Source organism: Octopus bimaculoides, chromosome 8 (assembly GCF_046866305.1).
Source record: "Octopus bimaculoides isolate indiv1 chromosome 8, ASM4686630v1, whole genome shotgun sequence".
In the NCBI taxonomy this organism is placed as follows: domain Eukaryota; kingdom Metazoa; phylum Mollusca; class Cephalopoda; order Octopoda; family Octopodidae; genus Octopus; species Octopus bimaculoides.
In genome coordinates, this window is record NC_142935.1 from 6,750,266 (window position 1) to 6,770,177 (window position 19,912).

Genomic DNA, 19,912 nt, shown 5'->3' on the forward strand with positions numbered 1-19,912 from the left:
TATTTTATAGAATCGTGTTTCTTTTAGTTCCATACTTTTTGTAATTATGTATTCCTCAAAAGTTACTTATATATAAAGAACTAAACTCGTTGACATAAAACACGGAAGCTCTATTTCTTTGTAAGATCTCTACTTCATCAATTTTGCCTCTATAATGAGTTGCGAGTGTTGCACCGCTTCGTCTGTCACGAAACAACTGGTAATAAAGAGGAGACGTGATAAAGTTTTTATATTCAGCCTTCCGCTTTGTTTGTATGTTGGTATTATTTTTAATTTATTGCTATGGCTGTAATATATAAATCAAATTGAATATTGCACGCTAATCTTCTTAAAAACGTATGAACCTTAGATGCAATACATTAAACTAATATTTTTGAAAGCATGTAAGAAGATTAATATCAATATCAATATATATATATATATATATAGTATATAGTATATCTATCTATCTATCTATCTATCTATCTATCTATCTATCTATCTATCTATCTATCTATCTATCTATCCATCTATCTATATATTTGAGTTTGAGTAATTTTATGTCTGTAAATGTAGGCTGATTGTGTGCATGTACATGTACACACACACACACACACATATATATATACATATATATATGTATATATGTATACATATATATGTGTGTGCATGTGTGCGTATATATATATATATATATATATATATATATATATATACACACATATCTTTCTAGTTTCATGTCAGAGCTCTGGCCATGCTGGAGGACAGCAGTTTTGCTACGCAGTTATTACTGGAGAGCCTAATTTAATATGTGGCATTTGGTGAATAAGACAGATTGATACCGCTACCCTCATTTGCACCTCTTGCCACGAGATAGGTTTATCTGGGACTCTCGAGAGGAAGAGGTCCAGTTTAGATTTGAAAACACCTACATTCACTTTGTGTAGGTCCCTCAAGCTCTTTGGCAGAATATTAAAAAGCTGTGGGTCCCTGAAACCCAGTTTTATTATCTGGTCCTGAAGCTCGATGGCTTTGCTGGGATCTTTGGTACTATGCAGTGTCGACCCGTTCTGGCATTTGTGTAGCTTTCAATGCCAACATTTGGCACAATTCCTTCCATGATCTTCCAGATGTAAATTACTGTATACCTCTCCCGCCTTCGCTCCAGAGAGTAGAGTTTTAGCTGTCTCAGCCTTTCTCAGTAGCTGAGCTGTTGCAATGAGACGATCTTCGTGACGATTCGCTGGATTGCTTCAAGGTTCGCTGTCAGTTTTACACTGTTGGGTGACCATAGCTGGGAGCAGTAATCGAGGCGGGTGAGGACGAATGTCCTTCAGAGGACCATCATTGTTTCCTTCTCTCTGGTTCTGAACGTTCTCAGGATCCATCCAGCCAGTTGTCTGCACGCTATCGCCATCCTGGCAATGTGGATTTGGAAAGAAGTATCATCACTCATGTCGATACCCAGGTCCCTCACTGATTTAGGCTCTGGGATTGAAATCCCCTGTGGACCAGTGTACCTTGTAAGTTTTGTACTCAGTTTTGGGCGCTGGTAGCGCACGGCTTGGAATTTTTCAGCATTAAACTGCATATTATTATCCTCAGCATATCTATAAATTGAGTCCAACTCCTGCTGCATGTGTGCAACATCGCTGGGGTTCTGTATTTTCTGTGAGACTTGCGTATCATCTGCGTAGCTGGCAAGGGTGGCTATCCGGCAGCTGAGGGCATATCAAAAGCTTTTGCAAAGTCAATATATATTACGTCCACATTTGAGTTGTTGAGTTACTGTCTCAACACCCAGTGCTGTAGGAGCTGGGTCAAGCAGCTCCTACCTGGTCCAAAGCCATGCTGGGTATCACTCAGCGTGTCGTTTGCTTCACGAAACGCGATTAGTTTCCCTCTGATTATCCGTTCCATGATATTGCTGATGTGTGAAGTCAGAGAGATAGGCCTACGTTTTTTGGCATCTGCTCTGCTTCCTTATTTGTGGATTGAGCAAATTATTCCCGCCTTCAGTTTGCTTGGCAAACTACTATTTGCAAGAAAGCTGTAGAAGAGAATCTGCAGTGATTTCGCCAGGGTGCGAATACACGAGGAGGATTCCTAGGACACTATCAGGACCAGCAGTTGAGTGTGCGTCCAGCTCACCTATTGGTAAGTATTTCTTCTTCGCTAATGTCGATGTATTCCATCGTAACTGAGTCGCTGTTCATATATTATTAGGGATAAAAATCCAAATTTACAGGAGTATCTTTTCCCTAAAACTATGTATATATATATATGTATATATTATATATATATATATATATATATATATATATATATATATATATATATATATATATATATATATATATACATATATATATATATATATATATATATATATATATATATATATATATATATATATATATATATATATATATATATATATATATATATATATATATGTATATATATATATATATATATATATATATATATATATATATATATATATATATATATATATATACACACATACATACATACTTATATTTATATATATATATATTTACATTTATATATATAAATTGATCAGGGCCCCACCAAAGCCATCTTTAGTCCCGGCCCTTTCTACGATGTATCGCATAAGGTGGAGGTTGTTGTGGATAGACCTGCTCGGGATTGCTCAAGTTTGTGCTTCCCCGATCAGATTACCAACTACAAACGCCAGCCTTTTCACTAACACCTTGGGTAAAATCTTAAACTCTGTATTTTGCAAGGGTATGGGCCGAAAATTTCCAAGCACGTCCCCATTATCAGTGTCCTTTCTCAGCAGTGTTACTACACTCCGGCTAACAGCACTAGGAATTCTCCCATTCTGCTACCAGTTACTGTAGACATCTGCGAAGAAGCTGCCAAACAAATCTGGCATGAAAATATGGAATTCGTTGGGCAACCATCCAAACCAGGTGATTTGGGACTTATGAAATCGCTTATTACCTCCCGTGTTTCAGAGGCTGTAATCAGCCTTTCGCAGAATCTCACGTCCGTCATCGAGAAACATGGTAGGCTGTCTAGGCACGAAGTAAAGTTCGCTACCGTCGTCGACCCATCACCCTCCCCAAATTGCCGTGCAAAGTGCTGCCGGAAAGTCGCACAAACCTGCTCAGAACCGAGTAGCACACGTCCGTCCCGATCCATCAAAGACTTGATTGTGGGTTTATTTCCACGTCGCGTCTCTACTCTTCGGGCCCATCGGACGGCTTTAGTTCCTTCGTGTTTTAGCGCACCGGCCTTAGCTTTGACATTCGTGTTTCGCCTAAAGAAATGGACAAGGGCCATTCTCGCCACTAACACGTCGGCCGCGATGCCTTTACTTAATAGCTTCTAATTTGCCAACTAGTTCTCTCTCTGATCTATTTCTTTCTATTGCTAAATCTTTGCTAAACACCATCGATTCCACTCTAATCGCTCCTTTCAGAGCGATCCACCGCCGGCTGTTGACGATAGCCCCAGTCAGCTACCGCTTAACTAGTTCACTAATCGGGTCCCTGTAGTCTTTTCCGGGTCCTATTTAAATCGAGGGGCCCTATTTAAATCGACTGAGAATATCACAAGTTTGTGATCTGTGCAGCCGACCAATTTAAATATATCCTCTTACCTATCACATACTCTTTCTAAATACGATCTGGATGACCCGCTGTGGTTGCTCCATGTCCACACTGGCACATCAGGGAAAATCTAGTCGGTACCTGTCAGAAAACTGGAAAGTCCTGAGCAGATTTTCGAGACTTTTACACTCCCTTTTACAATGTACTAAACCCACACAATCCTTTCGTGCGTCCTTCCAAAATACTATTCCAGTCCCTCACTAATACTAAAGTGCGAAACGTTCCCAAGAATGTTTCTAGACACCTAAAGAACTCTGGCCTTCTAGCCCCTGTTGGGGCATAAACTGCCATTCACTTCCAGGACCACCGCAGAAATCATGTCTCTGGCATTCTGCTTTGAAGCCAGTTTTATTCTTATTCGCAGCAGATACTCTCTGTTTTGTCTTTTCCTTCATGTCGTTGTTTAATTTCATCTGCCTCAAGTATTCTCAGGTATCTATAGCTGGAATGAGGTTGAATTATCTTAATCATTTCACCACTTGGAAAGCTTATGTCTTCTGTCCTGACAAGCTTTCGTCGTCTCACCACCATCGTAACACATTTTGAGAGCCCAAACTCCAACTTGATATCATTGGAGAAAATCCGCACAGACTGGACTTGGCTGTCTAGTTCTGCATGGCTTCTTGTGACTAGCTTCAAGTCGTCCATGAGCAGCAAGTGGTTCAGTTTTCCCTTACCTCTTCCTGGGTCATACTCCAACTTTGGTTTCTGAAGTATTTCACTCAACAGGATAATTCCCAGCACAAAGATCAGTGGGGACCCACTGTTTCCTTTGGAAGATTCTTCTCTTGATTGTCGCCTCTCAATGATTCCCTACTGTCAATACTTGATTCCCTGCTGTCGATTCTCTTCTGCAATTCCATATTGTTTCATATAAGGCTTCTCATGTTTTCTGCTACTCCATACATTTCCATTGTTATAATCCAGGAATGCTGACTGAAAAATCCCAAAGGATAATGTCATTTTAATCTTCAACGACTGGTTCGGGGGTGATATTCATACCAGTAAGCAGGAGTGCCGATTTTGTAATGCTTACATATTTTCCAGTGTAAATACTGTCCTATCCAATTGTGGCGACTTTTCTATTCGTTCGGTGTCAGCATAAGTCATCCCAACACGAGATGATCTATTGTTTCGTCCAATGTGTCACAGATTCTACATTTAGGGTCAGAACCGTTTTGAAGAACGTTATCCTGGTAGTTTTTGTAAGCAAGCTATTATCTTGTGCAGCCAATATGAAACCTTCAGTCTCTGCTTTCCGTCCTGAACTTCTCAACAACTGATACGTTGTTGCTTGGTCTACATCAGCATTGTGGCTTCGAAGTATATACTTTCTATCCAGACATTTCTGGCTCCAACGCTCCTCAATTTGTTTCTGCTTGTTCTTTTTATTTGCAGTATGTTTGATCCGTTTTGCTTCTTTGGTGGCGGTGGTTTCAGGTTCTTCAACTATTTCAGGGATAATACCAAGTTCTCTTGCGAATTTGCAAGATTCCTTGACAATAAAATATGAATTTTTGCTGCTTTTGTGTTTGCGTACAAATCGCAGCGTCCAGTCCTCTGTATTAGATAAGTACCTGCTCATTGCTATTGTGGAGGTGTTATAGCACAGTCCTACCTGCATCATTCCTCTTCTCCCATTACTACTAGGTAGGTGCAGACGATCAGCGTCTGCATTTGGGCGGTGCTTGTTATTAGATGTTAGTAGTTGTCTTGTCTTACTGTCCAGGCGTTGGAGTTCTCTAAGATTCTAGTTAATGATGTAAAAACCGTATTGGAATACTGGAAGTTCTAGTGTGTTAATGGCTTCGATACGATTTTTCGAGCTGAGCTCAGTTTTTAGTATGAGTCATATTTTTCTGTAATACTATTTTCGTATTTCTTTCTTCATAGTAGCATGTTGTATGCCATCTCCTTCGTTTACGACGGACTTGTGTCGGCGAAAAACGGAAAAGTAGTTTTTAAAAAGGCCGTCCTATACTGAAAGTGAAAAGACAGGGCAAGGAATATCGACTTGATCCACGAGCTACAATAACAACACCACCGACACACTCACCCAAATCCCAACAACAAAAGCAATTCTTACTCATTCAACCACAACCACGATTATACGAAGCACCAAAACAGAAACAAATACACGAACAGAAACAACAATCAAAAGAAATACTCGTACAACTTACCAGAGAACCCGAACGCCTCATCAACTTCAAGTCATTCGCAAGAGCAACAGCGATCTGATGCAAGAAGTAGGGAAGAACACAAATATCCATACAAGAGGAGTAGGATTCCACGATCTTCTGTCGAAAACATGACAGAAGCTGATAAAAACTGATAGAAGCACATACCTAGAAAATTAAAAAAAAAATACCCAAAAGACATTCAGCCGTTTAGGCTAAAGCCGGACAAAAGGATATTAGGAAGGCCATTACATTAATGATTCAGACGAAGTAGCTGAATCGACCGGCCTTCTTACAATCCAAGATAAGTAACCTTCTTCCATTTTGTTTCTCCGATAAACATGGTCGTCTTCAGAGTGGTGTGTGTGAATGTCCGTAGTCTGGGGTCAGCTTGGAAGCTAGGTCACTTGTTAAACAACCTTAGGTCGCTCGATTTGTATGTGGCTGCAATTCGTGAGACAAGGATTTTTAATGCACAAGCACTAGCGTCCATTTTCGATGACTATGAGATATATTCATCGTGTGGTCTGTCTACGGGAGGCTCTGATAAGCTGACTATGGGGGTGCTCTGATAAATTTGGATCTATCAAAAGCATTCGATACGGTTAACCATCGCTACTTGGAAGTCGTCCTAAGAGCCGGCGGTTTCGGGCCCGTTTTCAGACGCTGGATCACTGCAAACACAGTGGCGTCTGTTGAGTGGTCAAAGTAAACAGCCACCTATCGGAACCGTTTGGCATCGCACGCTCGGTAGTAGTAACACTGCTACCCTGTCTGGTGGCAGGGTAGCAGTGTTACTCCGAAAATTCTTAGATATCGAAGTAAAGGCAATCTTCTTGGACCCAGGTAGCAGGTTGGTGGTCGTCAATGTGTATGGTAGCGAAGTTGGTGCGCTTAGACTGATGATCGTCTATGTGCCAAGAGGAGCTGGAAGGCCAGGATTCTTCAGGTGTCCAGAAACATTCCTGGAAACGTTTTGCAGTTTAGTACTTGTAGTGGACTAGAATAGTATCTTGGATGCACGGATGTCTAGGTCTAGGACATAGAAGGAGAGGGTGCTACGGATTTAAAATATATATCAAATGGATTACTTCTCGCTAATATTCTTAAAGTGGAGGCGCAATGGCCCAGTGGTTAGGGCAGCGGACTCGCGGTCATAGGATCGCAGTTTCGTTTCCCAGACCGGGCGTTGTGTGTGTTTATTGAGCGAAAACACCTAAAGCTCCACGAGGCTCCGGCAGGGGATGGTGGCGAACCCTGCTGAACTCTTTCACCACAACTTTCTCTCACTCTTACTTCCTGTTTCTGTTGTGCCTGTAATTCAAAGGGTCAGCCTTGTCACACTGTGTCACGCTGAATATCCCCGAGGACTACGTTAAGGGTACACGTGTCTGTGGAGTGCTCAGCCACTTGCACGCTAATTTCACGAGCAGGCTGTTCCGTTGATCGGATCAACTGGAACCATCGACGTTTGTAACCGTGAATTTTATAGTTTATATTTGTTTTTATGTCTCTTCTTTTCTTATTAATATTCATCATTGGTATTTTTTTATTCTTTTAGTTGTTTCAAGCATTTGACTGCGGCCAAATATTAAAGATACCCTATTCAAATACAGATTAGGTTAACATTTTCGAAGCCTAGCAGAATCTGGTATTGATATTTCGTTCGTAAATGACCTGTTTGAACAACAGTATTCCTATCATTTTATGAGATTTCCTAGATGCATAATAATAATAATAATAATAATAATAATAATAATAATAATAATGAAGCATTTCGCCCGGTGTGCTAACGATTCTGCCAGCTCGTCGCCTTATACTCATAAATATATATATTTGAGTGTGTATGTGTGTGTGTGCTTGTGTGTGTGTGTGTGTGTGTGTGTGTGTGTGTGTGTGTGTGTGTGTGAGTGTGTGTATGACCGTGTGTAGCTGTGTGGTAATGTATAAACACTCTAAAAAAAAACATACATTTGTATGCATAAACATTCAGAAGGAGTTAAAGAAAGAGGAAAATCACAAAAGGAGGAGACGAAGGATGAGGAGGAAGAGGAGAAGCAGAAGAAAGAATGAAAGACTATTAGGAAATACAGAAACATCAGAAAAGCATTCGTAAATTGTTACTGAAATTATCACAATGTCGGTCTGTTGTGTCCCGAAAATAAAGCCTTTGTTGAGACTGGACAATGCTGCGTCTATTGCCAATTGTTTTCTAACTCCTCACTCAAGCCTTCTCCATTCATTGGATAAGCGAGATTTTGTGTGGCGTCCCTAAGACGCTTTACGATGAATAGTAGCAAAGTCCGACGACCAAGAGAGAGAAAGTATGAATGAATGAAGGAATAAGAAAATGAGTAGAATGTCGGTAGTGATAATAGTCATAGTGGTAAAGACGGAAGATTTTGGTTCATTATTTCACCTTTATCCAATGTTTAAATTTGGGAAACGAAAGTGGCAAGACGGACATCGGAAGGAAAGATACCAAACAACTTTAAAAACTGCAGATATTGGCGTCACAGAGTCTTTCAATACGTTAAGGAATATGCTAATTCGATATCTTTTATGATGGAATACTAGATATAGAGAAAAACTTATTTGACAGAATTATATAAAACTTACCGATTTATTTAAACGAACTCCAATCCCCACCATTGTAATCAAAGCCGCCATGATGCTAGAAGCTGCAAACATAACGGGAATGTATATAGAGGATATATTCTTAGATGAAACATTTATAATTCCGTAAGTTGCAGTACAACATATAGGAATACTACTGAGTACGAAATATCCCGAAGTCAACTGAAATGATTCATTTACTAAATTCAGTATTCTACTCAGGGTATCGTGTAAGTTACATATTTCTGTGATCTCTTTATATTTCTTAAAGAAATACGAAGTATTAGATTGCTTTTCTTTTACGTACTTCTCAGCCTCGCTCGCTACTTTATTAAACTCATGCTGCAGTGCAATCCCAATTGCTATATTGATATACCAATCAAATAGCGCGGATATTATTGATATGCTATTGAATAAATTGTCTATCATTAAAATTGGTAAAAAATTTGTTGAGAAAATGCCAATATCGTTCATGCAAAACGGCAATACATTCATAGTAAGTTGAATAATTACAGGTAGCAATACAACTAGAAAAAGTGTCAGAAAAGAAAACGTGTTGTTGTTATAGAATACTTGATCGTCTTCTTTAATTGTAAGTTTGGTGAAAGCTTGGACAATTTCTTTGACTTTAGATTTTTTGAAGGTTTTCATTAGAAAAAGCAGCGAAAGTAAAATATGGAGAAATATCCCGAGAATAAATGCAAACTTCATTTTATTTCCGTGAGGAAGCATTTGTTCAGTAGCATCAGCATATTTAATGAGGTCTGCAAACAGATATACAGAATACAAGATATAAACCGCATAGAAACACATAGTGTTACATTTGACAGACTTCAGGGATATGTCAGTAAATAACATCCTAAAAATGTTATTTTTCTCATAGAATTGCAGTATTCTATAGAATCGTGTATCTTTTAGTTCCATAATTTTAGTAAGTAAATATTCGTCAAAGGTTACTGCTATATAAAGAGCTAACCCGTTGACATAAGACACACGAGATCTATTTGTATCTACGATGGTTACTTCTTCAATTTTCCCTCTACAATGTCTTGAGAGCGTCGCACTCCTTCGTTAGTCACGAAAGAACTGGAAATAAAGAGAAGACGCGATAAAGCTGTTATATAATGTCTTCTACTGTGTTTATATGTAGGGATTATTTCAAATCTGTTGCTACGGATTTAAAATATATATCAAATTGAATGCTGCTCTCTAATCCGCTTAAAGCCTATGAATCTTAGATGATTTATATTAAACCATCACTTTATAAAAAGTAGAAGAGAATGGATATCAACATCAATATATATAAATAAAATAAAGAGGGTAGAAATTGATATTAATCGATTCACATCAATTTAAACCAGTGCCTTGGTATATTTAAAGCGACAGACTACGCTGTGAGTTGCAGATATTTACATTCGTAAATATTAACAATGAAACCATGGTTCGTAGGTAACCGTTTTATTTTGTATATTTTCATTTGTCTTGCTCATTTTTACATTCTGGCATTTTGCTGAAATTTTCTTGAGAACACACTCTTTGCGGTAAGGCGATTTGACGTCTATTCTTAGCATATTAAGAATCCACTTCGGTGGTTATTCATCTTGTATATCTATCTATCTATCTATCTATCTATCTATCTATCTATCTATCTAATTAAAACAGTAGGGTAAAAAATTGGATATTAATTAATATCAATTTAATACCAGGGAACAAGCAGATTGAAAGAATCAAGGAGATTCAGAAAAATATCTGAGATCTCAAAGGATCATTGTATATGTATATATAAAGGAGACCACTAGGTGGACTGTTAATGTGCTAGAAGAAGCTCACATGTAATGTGTCTACTAATGTGTCTTAGTAGACACATTACATGTGATCTTCTTCTAGCACATTAACAGTCCACCTAGTGGTCTCCTTTATATATATATATATATATATATATATATATATATATATATATATATATATATATATATATATATATATATATATATATATATATATATATATATATATATATATATCAGTGGTACCTTGACTTACGAATGTCCCAACTAACGAGTTTTTCGAGATACGAGCCTTCTCTTGGCCGAGTTTTTTTTTGCTTTGAGCTGCGAGCTAAAATTCGAGTTAGGAGCTAGCTTCAGACCCCTCACTGCTAGTCAGCGTAGCGTACGTCACAAAGAACGCCGTAATATCCGCCCACCATTCCGTGCCTCAGTCGACAGCTAGACATATATGCAGGCTAGCAAGTGCGAAGATCATTAGTAGATCGATAGCTAGACAGACATGCTCGTTAGTAAGTGAGATCGTTAGCTAGGCTGGTAGTAAACTGCTTACTTACTGTTTGCAGGCTACAGAAGCATCAGTGATGTGCTCGCCGTTGTGGTTGTGGTTATTTTGCAGAACTTCGTTTTTCCATCATGGGTTCGAAGAAAATGAGTGTGAAGGACAGTGGGGAGAAGTAGAAAAACGTGACTAAGTATGCATATAGTTGCCATGGCAAAGCATTACGAGTATATTAGTTCAAAGATCTGCACCATACTGAAGCAGAAGGAATCGATAAAGGATATAACGCCAGCCAAGGGCATGAAAATAATATCTAAACAGTGGATATCTATCCGTGAAAATATGGTGAACCTGCTGATAGTGTTGTTAGCCGAGGAGAAGCTCGCAGGAGATAGAGTGACGGAGGCTATAATCTGCTGGAAGGCAAGAGCTATTTATGCTGACTTGTTGCAGCAGACCCCTGGCACTTCTACATACAAGGCACCAGGCGAGCCGTTTAAAGCGAGTCGGAGCTAGTTCGAGAATTCACCTCCTTGTCAGGCATGGTGAGGCAGCAAGAACGAATATGAAATGGATTTTGAAACACTCGAACCCGAAGCAGCAGTGGTGGAGGAGATTGCATCCTTCGGCAAGTCCATGGCCCTGGGCGAGTATGAAGATGATATCAATGATCTCATCGAGGATTACACCGAGACACTAACAACAGAGGAGCTAAAGGAGCGATAGACGCAGCAGCACACGGAGGTTTTGCAGGAAATAGGTGACTCAGAGGAGATGGAGGCGGTTATCTCTACAAGTGAAGTAAAGGAAATGTCGAGGGATGTGGGAGAAACTTTCAGACTTTATTCAAAAGAGACACTCATGAAAATTGCAACCGGGCGTGCGACGGCGCTATTTAATGACACTTGCCAAACGCATTTCGGAAACATTCTGAAAGGAAGGATGAAGCAGACCTTATTGGACAAGTACTTTATCTAAAATTCCTGCAGATGAAAGTGAATAAAGCGTGGTGAGAAGGGCAAAAATCAGATAATAAAATTCAGTAACTCAATTCAGCATTTCTCCTCCACCTCCGTCAGTATCCTCAAGTCGTCTGATCTCCAAGGTAAATGCTGTACATCATACTTAATAAAACCAGTTTATTACAGTACATTCTGTTCCATTGTTTTTTTAAAATACAATATTCGTTATTTAGTACATTTTTCTTATTTAAAAACACGCAACAACAAAGAAATGGTATGTTTTTTTTTTGTGTCGGGCGAGCGGAACGGATTAATGGTATTTAGATTCATTTCAATGAGGAAATTTGATTTGACATACGAATAATTTGAGTTACGAGCTAGTTACGGAACGAATTAAACTCGTAAGTCAAAGTACCACTGTATTACACACACACACACACACACACACACACACACACATTTATTACTTGTTTGACTGCGGCCATGCTGGAGCACCACCTTTAGTCGAGCAAATCGACTCCAGGACTTATTCTTAGTAAGCCTAGTACTTATTCTATCGGTCTCTTTTGCCGAACCCCTAAGTTACGAGCACGTAAACACACCAGCATCGGTTGTCAAAGCGATGGTGGGAGGGACGAATACAGGCACACAAACGTATACATACATACATACATACATACATACACACGTGTGTGTGTGTGTGTGTGCGTGTAGATACAACGGGCTTCTTTCAGTTTCAATCTACATCAAAATATTTAGAAAGATGCACGAGCAAGTGCTAATAATAAAGTGAATATTGTCTCGTAGAAAACTATTAATACATGAATAATTGTATCTCAAATTATTACCTTATATGAAGTTCATTTCCGTTTTCGTTCCGTGCTCTTCTAAATACGAAGCCATCGTTGACACCGCCCAATAGTGTTCCCATATAAATAGTGTTGCAACCCCTCGCCTAATCCTTAAACGATATTTTCTGCGGCTTCCCAACCACACATCGTAACACGAATTGTAGCTAGGAAGGAAGAGAGTGACAGACAGATAGATAGACGGACAGAGACAGACAGAGACAGAGAGACTGAGAGACAGAGACATAGAGCAAAAGAGTGGGGTCAGAAAAACATTTTAGACCATTATTTCAGGTCTGTCTTATTTCTACAACAGGGGAAAAAATGGCCAGATAGACATCAGATAATGGAAAACAGGCGAAAATGACGTAATGTGATCTATCTACGTATTAACGAATCTGTTAATTCCACATCTTTTAAGATGTAAGACGCATTATAAAAATACAAATAAAATCAAATAAGAGAATTTTATAAAATTATTATATAACTTACCGTTTTATTTAAACGAACTCCAATCCAAACCATGGTTGTCAAATACATCAAGCAAATAGATTCCGAAGTTGTAACATAGATGTATTCATGAGATTTATTTTTCAAGGAATCATTTATGATTCTGTAAGTAGCAATACAACTTCCAGCAATACCACCGAGTACTAGAAACCCCGAAGACAACTGAAATGATTCATTTACCAATTTCAGTATTCTACTCAGAGTATCATGTGAGTTACATATTTCTGGAATTTCTTTATATTTCTTAAAGAAACACGAAGTGTCTGATTGCTTTTCTTTTACATATATCTGAGCTTCATTCTCTAATTTATTAAACTCATAAATCAGTGCAAACCCAAATGCAAAGTTCATATAGTAATCAAATAGAACGGAGGCAGATAATATAGAATAAAATATAACGTGTATTGTGAAAATTGGTACATGATACACATTAGTGATTTTTACAGAAATTCTCAAGGAACTCTGAGAGCTTATAATGAAAAACGAAGGAACGAAAATCATAAGATAAACAATAAGAGGCAATAACACAAATGTATAAAGTGATATACCGGAAAATATTAAACTAGAATTATAGAATTTTCTATCATTTTCTTCAATTTTAAGTTTGGTAAATGCTTCGATTATTTCTTTGTCGTTAGATTTTCTGAAGATTTTTATCAGACAATAAATTGAAAGGAATCCCTGGAGATATATTGTGTAAATATATCTAAATATTTCACCGCTTGTGCTTTGATCCATTTGTATTATATCAATAATAGGTCTCGCAAGCAGATATATACAATACACGATATAACAACCATAAAAGCAGATTATGCGAGGCTTCAGTGATTTCAGTGGTGATAGGTTCATAACTGATATACCGAAAATATTAATCTTCCGATAGAATTCCAGCATTTTATAGAAGCCTGTGTCCTTCAGGTCCATAATTTCCGTAATTCAATATCCTTCGCCGGTTACTTCTATGTGAACAGCTAAACTATTTGACATAGGCTGCGCAAGGTTAGCTCCCTTGTCAGGTTGCAAGTTCTTCAATTTAACTGTTACACAATGCTGCACTGTTTCATGTGTCAGGAAAGAACTAACAATGAACGTGAAACGAGATAAAAGACATATATATATATATATATATATATATATATATATATATATATATATATATATATATATATGTGAGAAAGTTGGTATGTGAAAGCACGTGGTTGGATGTATAAAAGATAATAAGAGTGAAAAAACTACAGAAGGCTTGTGTTACATGGTTAAAGTATATATTTAAATTATGTCAGGAAAATGTTAGAAAAATGTTAGAAAATCTTTTTGGTATATAAACATTGTATTTTGAGAAATAACCGGTTTCGTGTTGTCTTTTCAAATTTCTCTACTTCCTGACATAATTTAAATATATACTTTAACCATGTAACACAAGCCTTCTGTAGTTTTTTCACTCTTATTATCTTATATATATATATATATATATATATATATATATATATATATATATATATATAGCCATGATTGACCGTTGACCGAACACTATTCAATTTTTTTTCTCCGTGTTTTTCTCCTTGTTTTCTCCGTATTCTTTCTGTTGAAGAGCGTAGCTCGAAACGTTAAAGACTTTCCGTATTCCCGAGCGTCATACTAATACATCCTTTTGTTGTTTACACCACCTGTCCTCGTCTGTTGTTGTTTTTTCGTACATTCTCCCATATATATATATTTAATTATATGTATTTCTTCTATCTTAATGAATAAAAATTCTTCGGATAGAATAAATGGGTTAATAGAAACCAATGTAGCAAAGAAGACAAAATAACTTTGGTGTAGTTCCTGTTTTTAAGGCAGGAACTCCTTGAAATTTTGGGTATTTGAGTATATTTAAAAATTTAAGGAATGGAGAAAACGCATGTTATAATTGCATACTTTATTCCTACACATGTTTCAAAGGATTACAACTTGTGTGATCCATAGGGATCTGTGATATTAAAATTGTAACCTTCTCTTCAGGGAAAGCATGGGAATCATCTTAAACGTAAAACATATATAGGAATAAAGTATGCAATTATGACATGCGTTTTCTCCATTCCTTAAATTTATATATATATATATATATATATATATATATATATATATATATATATATATATATATATATATATATATATATATACATACAGTCATTCAGTTTCATTCTATATGGGTATTATTTCAAACCCCATTGCAATGGATATAACAAACATATTAAAAACATCGTTCCCTAAGCTTCTTAAGCTTCTTAAGACGTATCCATCTTCAATTCTATAAATTAAACCATGTACACACACACACACACACACACACATACACACACACACACACACACACACACACACACACACATACACACGTATATACATATGCGTGTGTGAGTGTGTGTCTATGTATGTGTGGGGGTTATGTGTTATTGCATTTTGCAGCTTAACCGATTTACGTATGTACAATAAGTAGAATATCGATGTTATATCCTCATCGACCCGTCTGCATTATATTAAGCATTGTCCACGGTTGATCTATGAATTGACTCAAAGGACTTTTGTCTACTTCAGAAAAGAAGTTTATCTTCTAGCGTGGAGTTTAACTTAAGCTTAGGTTAAGTGTTATTGCTTTTCTTTATATACAGTGAGACTGTTGGATCACTATATTTATATATATATATATATATATATATATATATATATATATATATATATATATATATATAATATTAGGGAATAAAGTCCAAAACTTACAGGGAAAAAATCAATTTAGCAATACTAAATCAAGTTTCCCAATATAAAATATATGTATATAATTTAGAGAAAAACCACTATTAAATAATTCAATAAAGAAGAATGTAATTCATACCCTCTATAAAATAAATATATCATAAAAACATTATTCAAAAAATCAATAAAATACATAACAGAATAACTAGTAAATGGTATGAAATGACTACGCACGTTTCGTGGCTATATTTTCAAATAGATAACTACTAAAACAAATTCGATTAATAATTTGATTAATAATAATAAAATCGATCTACAGTTAAATCTATTCAAAAATATAGTTACTCGTCAGGTCTAAAATAAAATTAAAAAATAATAATAAAAACAATGTACGCATTGTAACTTATACTAAATATCTAAAAAAAAAAAATACTTATATTAACAATAAATAAATAATCGAAAAATATTTAACAATATTTCTTAAAATAAAAACACAACTTATCGAAGAATTACGGTAATTCTTCAATTATATGTGTTTTTATTTTAAGAAATATTGTTAAATGTTTTTCGTTTATTTATTTATTGTTAATACAAGTATTTTTTAGATATTTAGTATAAGTTACAATGCGTACATTGATATTTTAAATTATCATTTTTATTTTAATTTAGACCTGACGAGTGACTATATTTTTGAATAGATTTAGCTGTAGATCGATTCGATTATTAATTGAATTATTAATCGAATTAGTTTTAGTAGTTATCTATTTGAAAATATAGCCATGAAACGTGCGTAGTCATTTTTTTCCATTTACTAGTTATTCTTTTACGTATTTTATTGATTTTATGAATAAGGTTTTATGATATATTTATTTTCTAGAGGGTATGAATTACATTCTTCTTTATTGAATTATTTAATAGTGGTTTTTCTCTAAATTACACACACACACACATACACACACACACACACACACACACACACACACACACACACACACACACACACACACACATATATATATAATCAGTATATGGTTTAACTTATTAGACACAGTTCAACATATTCATTCATATTTATGTAATGGAGGAGGTTAGATGTTAAAATGAATTATAGTTTCAATTTTTCATGTTGCTATACAATTTGTTTCATACCAATAAACTCAGATATTCATAAGTAGAAAATCGTAATAGTCATATTTGTATCCGTCAGTAGCTGATATAAAAAATAAGACAGACGTTAGAAGTACACAGACGTTCTCTTACTTATCGTTATGGAATTATTGTATTCGTTCTTGCAGTCATGCCTATTTGAATCAAGGCTGAAAAAGTATATATTAAGTGGGTGCTGATATATGTAATATTAAAAACTGACATTCACTCAATGAAATCCAATATTTGTGTGTCTATTTAAAAATTCTTAAATGAATTGCATTACTGATTAAGCTGTATTTGTATAAAGGTTGTAAAATACCAAGTACCAAATAAGGAGATGAATGAAGTTTCAAATACTAATTTAGTTTTTACTTAACCGTCAATTACCCTTTCGACTTAAGAAATTTTTAGAAACGATGCTTGTTAATAATAGTATTAAAGAATAATTTCAATTATATTATAAATTTATAATTTAAATATTTATTGTAAATAATAGGTCTAATATTCATAGACAAAAATATGTTATATGTCGTAATTGATTATCTAGTCACAGTATTGATATCTTTTAAAGAAAGTTAAGAAATAAATGTGAAGTATATTTGCCACTTAAATGCGGCTAAACCATAAGGGTGAATGTTACTGTTGCTTTTAGCCCCAGGAGAACATCTCCTCCAGCTGGCTATTGATACACATCTGTGCCCTGTCGGTATTTGCAAAGGGAAGTCATCCTTCCCATGTTGATCACGTGATACGCACGGACTCGAGTTTCTGGGTATTTACCCTTCGTCAGCGTACGACAATCACCGATCTTGGATGCGAAGGCGTCCCAATGCAAATACGTATATACTTTTTCCACTGACGAATATTCACTGATCTCCAAAAAATGAAAACAAGCAATGTTAAAGAAATAAATACTATACGAGTAATAAAGTCTAAATAAAGTGGATTACTTACGCTACAAACTTATATAATCAGTTATAGAGGTATTAGTTAACGACAATTTCTTTTTAGTCTATGTCGAAATAGTTGTTTATAATATTGTTGAGTGTGTTTTAGTAGAAAAAATAAGGAAACAAAAAAGAAAACTGGAGAAGTTTGTTGTAATGTATGGGAGACAATAATTAATATACTTGGATATTTTACGGAAATAATATAGTCACACATAGATTTGCATATACAAACGCAAATAGACTAACAACACAGATATAGAAATAATACAATCAAATTATTTTCTGTCTACAACCAATACAAATATATATATATGCGCATACATACCCATACAGCCATATATACATATATATATACACATTTATACATACATAGACACACACACATCTATGTATATATATATATATATATATATATATATATATATATATATATATATATATATATATATACACACAAACAGACATACATGTATGTACAAAAACATCCACACACATGCATGTACATTAATTCTTATATACCTATCCCTATATGCATACACATACACACACATTTGTACACGTATACGCGGTCATTAGATACTTATATACAGGCAGAAGGACATATACGCACAAATACATATACATATTGTTGTGATTAATAATATATTCTCGTGTATTCTATCTTCTGTCTTTCATTTGTCATATATATATATATATATATATATATATATATATATATATATATACATGCATATATATATCCACATACGCATACATATAAATAGACATACAGACACACCCATATATATACACATGGGCAGTCACACACACACACACACACACACACATATATATATATAAAATATACATAAAAAATACATATATACAAGCGCATACGTATATATATATATATATTTATATATATATATATATATATATATATATATATATATATATATATATATATATATATATATATATATATATGTATATATATATATATATATATATATATATATATATACATGTATATATATATATATTCATATACATATATACACATACAAATATATACACATTAAAATGTATACACATACATATACATACACCTACATATGTACAGTTAACCCATTAAGTCCCACTGTCCTATAAATAGGACACTAAATGAGAGCATTAAATAATCTATATCATATTATCTCAGTTTCCTATTTATTGGACACAGAGTATTTTCCATTTCTACTTGAAGTAAAGGAGTTTTAATAATCATTTTCCCCCTTTTAACCTATTTTCAATCATCTGTAAAAAATTTAAATTAATATTCAGAAATTTAGGCACTCTAGGATTTAATGGGTTAAAAAGAGGTGCCTACACTCCTGTTAATATAGGTATTCATACACGTACACAGGCATAATCATATAAGTACAAGTCCAAATATTCTAAAGCACGTGTATATACGCAGATACGACCATGCTCCAAATACTGCAGTGAAGAGGCACAATCTACATAGACACTCACATAGACGGCTACATAGACGCATCCCCCTTACACACACACACACACACACACACACACACACACACACACACACACACACACACACACACACACACACACACACATATATATATAGATAGATAGGTAGCTAGATATGTATATACTAGCTTAAAAGCCCCCCCCCCCCCCCCCTCAATCGAGTGGCGTTTAAGCTATTTTATAGCTTTGAAGCAATTGACACTACATGGGAAGATCTGCGAAAAGATCTCTCACTCGTTGTGGGGGAATTTGTTGTATTTGTTTCCTCCAGAGTCACATCAAATGATGATCATATTCGTCGCAAAAAAATAGTGTAAAAAAAACGGGTATAAACATCAAGATTGTTGTCTTAATTCAAAGAATACTTTATGGTTAAACATTCCATTTGGTAAATAGGTAAATTACATTTTTTCAAAACGTTTGATATACCAATGAAATAACATTTTCCAATTAATCATATGTATTATCAAATCTTTTACAGACACACACACATATATATGTGTGTGTGCGTGTGTGT

The 19,912-nt window shown here is 35.3% G+C and overlaps 1 protein-coding gene across 3 annotated transcripts in view; it reads right to left on the minus strand.

Moving 5' to 3' along the window:
* Positions 1-19,912, minus strand: part of LOC149134305 (uncharacterized) — a 136,198-nt gene that overhangs the window by 57,883 nt on the left and 58,403 nt on the right. The gene's annotated exons all lie outside the window — the stretch shown is intronic.